Raw genomic sequence first — 6459 nt, forward strand, 5'->3', positions numbered from 1 at the left:
CCATACATAATGTGATTAATTATTTTGGTTCAGTAGATTTTGCTAAAAACTGACTTTTATAATATGTAAATTACCTGTCTACCAGCAAGTAGGGCGGCTATTTGCTGGTAGCAGCCGCATCTTCCTATCATAATGACGCCCCCTCCGCATGTTGATTGACAGGGCCAGGGAACGGGATCGTTCTCTGCTGGCCCTGTTTGCATTCAAAATCTGGCGCCTGCGCCGTACCTGTCTCGCTCAGCCGCTCCATCCTCAATGCGCCTGCGCCGGGTGTAGATGTGACGTCATCGGCGCAGGCGCATTGAGGATGGAGCGGCCGAGCGAGCGCCAGCCTTTTCAGTACGCCTGCGTTGATTGAAGACAGGTACGGCGCAGGCGCCTGGTAGTGGTTGGGGTGACTTTAATGTTAAATGAGCAGCGGGGTGCAAGCCAGAAGAACAGGTGTCTGTGTTGGATATGCCGACAAATGACCAGACCCTGAGCCATAAAGCCCAGATTCCTAGACTGCTGCAGTGATAGTTGGCCATCTGGAAGTTTCACCCATCCGCACAGAGGATCTTTGCAGCTCAGCCAGAGTGACCACTAGATACTTAGTCACCTCTCTTACCAAGGCCTTTCCCATGATTACTAAACTTAGTGGGGCAGCCAGCTCTAGTAGTAGTCCTGGTTGCTCAAAACTTCTTCAATTTAAGAACTATGTAGGTCACTGTGCTCCTGTGAACTTTCAGTGGAGCAGAAATTTTTTAGATCCTTCTGTAGACCTGTGCCTCCACACAATCCTGTCTCTGAACCCTACAGGCAGTTTTTGGCTCTGTTTTTGTTTTGATATGCATCATATAGACAAGGATGGGGCTTTCCAAATCGTGTCCAATCAACTGAACTTACCACCGTGAACTCAAACATCTCAGGGGTGATCAAGAGAAATGGGAGGCCCCAAAGCTAAACTTTAAGTGTGATAGCAAAGGATCTGAATACTTACCTCCATGTGAAATTTTAGTTTTTTTTTAATTGAAGACATTTCAAAAATTCAGTTTTCATTATGGGGTATTGAGTGCAGAATGATTGGGGAAAACTCTTTTTTTTTTTTTTATATTAGCACAAGACGGCGGCAACATAACAAAATGTGAAGAAAGTGAAAGGGTCTGAAGACTTTCTGAATGCATTGTATCGTACATCTCTTGAGTCACAAATAATACCAGCATATACAGCTAAATAATCCAGTGGGTTGAAAGACTGACGACCATGTTTTCAGATCAGAAAGATATCTGATGACATCTTATCACAGTAGCTGGAATAGTTTGTAAAGAAATCACTCATTACAGATTAACTATTTATGTAATATTTCACATAAAGTGGTTCAATAATCAAAATTTCAAACAAGACAAGTGTGACCATTATTCAATTTAACCTCTTAAGGACACATGACGTACCGGTACGTCATGATGTCCTGGTACGTCATGTATGGTTCCGATCACTGCTGCCGAGTGGGCGGTGATTCCGATAAATGCGCTGGGGGGTCCTGTGACCCCCCCATGTCGGCGATCGCAGAAAACCGCAGGTCAATTCAGACCTGCGGTTTTCTGCGTTTCCGGGTTATTCGGGTCTCTGAAGACCCGATAACCCGGAACAGGATAGTGATGGTGGTGTGATTTCACCCCACCAATCACCATCCAGCGATCCTGAGTGGTGATGGTGACATCACCACTCAGAATCGCCTCTGATTGGTTTGTGGGCGGGACGGCGGCAGATTCAAAAGATGCAGGTGCTCCTCTCCTCCTCCTTTTGTGTTCTGGAGCCGGAGGAGAGAGGAGCTGCCTGCACGTCGTCAGTCTGTGCCAGCATCGCCCCATCTGTGCCACCCAGGACCCAATCTGTGCCCCAGCACCCCCCATCTGAACAGCAGGTACATAGAGAAAGCATAGGGAAAGTTTGGGTTAGGCAGGGAAAAAAAGGGAAAGTTAGTTTGTTCAACTTTGATTGCATCCCCCTAAGTTAGGGTGTCTGGGGTCCACAGCACAGCTGTGTGACCCTAGACCCCCCAGGGGTGCTGCCGCTTGCCCCCCCCCCCCACTTTTTTGGGGTGCAGGATATATATTTTTTTGTGTACGCTGACTGTGGCCGGCACTCTTAGCGTCCGGCCACTGTTAGCGCATCGCACACCCCACCGCTGATCAACTTCGGACGGTTGATCAGCGGTTTTGATTTTTTTTTATTTATTTTTTTGGCCTTTTTTAGTTATATATATTTTTTTTCTGTTAGTTTTAGGGTGAGTTCGTGAACACCCGTGCCCCCACACACACGCACACAAAATAAAGATTTCCACACACGCACATACACACGCAGACACACACTCCCCTATGGCCCGCCGGACGTTCTCGGCCGAGGAGGCATACGCCCAGCTTGCCTCTGACTCCGAGAGTCGCAGTGAGGACGAGGATGACCCCACATTCCTGTTGTCATCCGCGTCCTCCTCATCATCCAGCGATGATGATGAGCCCCCAAGGTGGCGGAGACGCCGCCAGGCGGAGCAAGGGGATCGCCATGTTAGGGACCCTGTGGCCCAGCCTGGTACGAGCAGCTCTGGGGCTCGTACTGGTTTCTCAGACCACCAGTTAAATCCACCAGAGTACCCTGCCGGTGAACTAGTCTGGTGTAGCCCAGAGCGATACGAGCCCGTGATTCCTGATTTTGTAGGCCAATCAGGAATCCAGATTTCCACAGTGGGCTACACTGAATATGACTTTTTTTTGTCATTTTTTCAGTGACCCACTGGTAAATCTGATGGTGGAGCAGACGAATCTGTACTCCCAACAGTTCGTTGCTCAACACCCGGGCTCCTTTTTGGCCAGGCCCGGTGGCTGGACGCCGGTCAGTGCAGCCAAAATGAGGACATTTTGGGGCCTCGTGCTGCATATAGGCCTGGTCAAGAAACCCAGTGTCAGGCTGTACTGGAGTGGGGACGTCCTATACCAGACCCCACTTTACAGTACGGCCATGACACACTCCCGGTTTGAGGCCATCCGGAAATGTCTGTATTATTCCGATAATGCAGCATGTCCCCCCCGAGGTGATCCTGCCCATGACCATCTGTATAAGATACGGCCGGTCATCGATCACTTTGGGGCCAAATTTATGGAGGCCTATGTACCTGGAAGGGAGGTCGCGGTTGATGAGTCTCTCATTGCGTTCAAGGGGAGACTCATTTTCCGCCAGTATGTACCCTCCAAGCTGGCAAGGTATGGCGTGAAGCTATACAAAATTTGTGAGAGTACCTCAGGGTACACTTACAAATTTCGTATATACGAGGGGCGAGATTCCCGGATTCAACCCCCAGAATGTCCCCCCACTCTGGGTGTTACCGGGAAACTTGTGTGGGACCTTATGTACCCACTGCTGGATAAGGGTTACCACCTGTACGTGGATAACTTTTATACCAGTATCCCCTTGTTCCAGTCCCTTGCCGCCAGATCCACGTCCGCTTGTGGGACCGTGCGGAAAAATCAACGCGGCCTCCCTGCTCTCCCCCTCCAGGTACCTATCCCCAGGGGTTAGACCCGTGCCCTTACCACTGGTCAGGTATAAGGACAAGAGGGATGTCCTTATGCTGTCCACAATTCATGGTAACGACATCACCCCTGTCCCTGTGCGAGGTACCGCGGCAACGGTCCTCAAGCCCGATTGTATCGTCGACTACAATCAGTATATGGGAGGAGTTGATCTCTCTGATCAAGTCCTCAAGCCAAATAACGCCATGTGCAAAACCCGGGCATGGTACAAAAAAGTTGCGGTCTACTTGGTACAGGTTGCCATGTACAACTCTTTTGTACTATCCCGAAGCGCTGGCAGCACATGGACATTCCTCCAGTTCTATGAGGCAGTCCTCAAGGCCCTGATCTTCTTGGACCGGGAAAGAGCAGGCCGGAGTACCTCGGGAACTGTAGGCGCCCGGATCGTCCCTGGCCAACACTTTCCAGGTGTGGTCTCCCATACTGGAAAGAAGGGACGAACCCAAAAAAGGTGCAGAGTGTGTCACAGGAGGGGGATACGGAAGGACACCACAACTCAATGTGACACGTGCCCCGATCATCTGGTCCTCTGCATTATTGGTTGCTTTAGGGAGTATCACACTTCCATAGAGTACTAAATTTATATACCAATTTAGCACTGACATCGGATAAAAAAACTGGTTCTCAGATTTGAGACACCCCAAAAAACTAAAATAATTTATTAAAAGTAGACATATTAGGTATTGCCGCGTCGGTAATAATCTCCTCTATAAAAATACCCCATGACCTAACCCCCCAGATTAACACGGTCCAGAAAAAAAAAAAAAGTGCAAAAAAATTTTTTTTTGTCACCTTACATAATAAAAAGTTTAATAGCAAGCGATCAAAAAGTCATATAGCCCCCAAAATAGTGCCAATAAAACCATCGTCTCATCCCGCAAAAAATGAGCCCCCACATAAGATAATCGTATAAAAAAAAAGAAAATGACTCTTAGACTTTAGAGATACCCCCAAAAAAAATTTGTATCAAAAAGGATAATATAGTCAAAAACCTAAATAATTGTAAAAAGAAAGTAGACTTATTAGGTATCACCGCGTCCGTAAGAATCTCCTCTATAACAATATCCCATGACCTAACCCCCCAGATTAACACGGTAAAAAAAAAAAAAAAAAACTGTGCCAAAAACGCTATTTTGGGCACTTTTCCATTTCAATCTGTTTTTTCCGGTAACAAAACAAGGGTTAACAACCAAACAAAAGTTAATATTTATTACCCTGATACTGCAGTTTACAGAAATGCCACATTTGTGGTCGTAAACTGCTGTATCAGTAAAAGGGAGGCCGCAAAAGGAAAGGACCGACATGGTTTCTGGAAGACCGATTTTGATGGCCTTTTTTATTGACACCATGTCCCTTTTGAAGCCCCCCTGATGCCCCCCTAGAGTAAAAACTCCCTAAAAGTAACCCCATCTAAGAAACTACACCCCTCAAGGTATTTAAAACTGATTATACAAGCTTTATTAACCCTTTAGGTGTTCCTCAACAGTTAATGGCAAATGGAGATGAAATTTCAGAATTTAAATTTTTGGTAACCTTGCCTCAAAATAAATTAATATAGAGCAACCAAAAATCATATGTACCCTAAAAAAAGTCCTCCAAAAAATGCCACCTTATCCCATAGTTTCCAAAATGGGGTCACTTTTAGGGAGTTTCTACTCCAGGGGTGCATCAGGGGGGTTGAAACAGGACATGGTGTAAATAAACCGGTCCATAAAAATCAGCCCTCCAAAAACCAAACGGCGCACCTTTCACTCTACGCCCCGCTGTGTGGCCGTACAGTAGTTTACGGCCACACATTGGGTGTTTCTGTAAACGTCAGAGTCAGGGCAATAAAGATACAGTCTTGTTTGGCTGTTAACCCTTGCTTTGTTAGTGGAAAAAATTGGTTAAAATGGAAAATTAGACAAAAAAATTAAACTTGCAAATTTCATCCCCATTTGCCAATAACTCTTGTGCAACACCTAAAGGGTTAACGGCGTATGTAAAATCAGTTTTGAATACCTTGAGGGGTGTACTTTCTTAGATGGGGTCACTTTTAGGGAGTTTCTACTCCAGGGGTGCATCAGGGGGGTTGAAACAGGACACGGTGTAAATAAACTGGTCCATAAAAATCAGCCCTCCAAAAACCAAACGGCGCAGCTTTCACTCTACGCCCCGCTGTGTGGCCGTACAGTAGTTTACGGCCACATATTGGGTGTTTCTGTAAATGTCAGAGTCAGGGCAATAAAGATACAGTCTTGTTTGGCTGTTAACTTTTGCTTTGTTAGTGGAAAAAATGGGTTAAAATGGAAAATTAGACAAAAAAATTAAATTCGCAAATTTCATCCCCATTTGCCAATAACTCTTGTGCAACACCTAAAGGGTTAACGACGTATGTAAAATTAGTTTTGAATGCCTTGAGGGGTGTAGTTTCTTAGATGGGGTCACTTTTAGGAAGTTTCTGCTCTAGGGGTGCATCAGGGGGCTTCAAATAGGACATGGTGTAAATAAACCAGTCCATAAAAATCAGCCTTCCAAAAACCAAACGGCGCACCTTTCACTCTACGCCCAGCTGTGTGGCCATACAGTAGTTTACAGCCACATATTGGGTGTTTCTGTAAACGGCAGAGTCATGGCAATAAAGATACAGTCTTGTTTGGCTGTTAACCCTTGCTTTGTTAGTGGAAAAAATGGGTTAAAATGGAAAATAAGGCAAAAAAATTAAATTTTCTAATTTCATCCCCATTTTCCAATAACTCTTGTGCAACACCTAAAGGGTTAACGACGTATGTGAAATCAGTTTTGAATACCTTGAGGGGTGTACTTTCTTAGATGGGGTCACTTTTAGGGAGTTTCTACTCCAAGGGTGCATCAGGGGGGTTGAAACAGGACACGGTGTAAATAAACTGGTCCA

Source organism: Bufo gargarizans, chromosome 1, assembly GCF_014858855.1.
Source record: "Bufo gargarizans isolate SCDJY-AF-19 chromosome 1, ASM1485885v1, whole genome shotgun sequence".
In the NCBI taxonomy this organism is placed as follows: domain Eukaryota; kingdom Metazoa; phylum Chordata; class Amphibia; order Anura; family Bufonidae; genus Bufo; species Bufo gargarizans.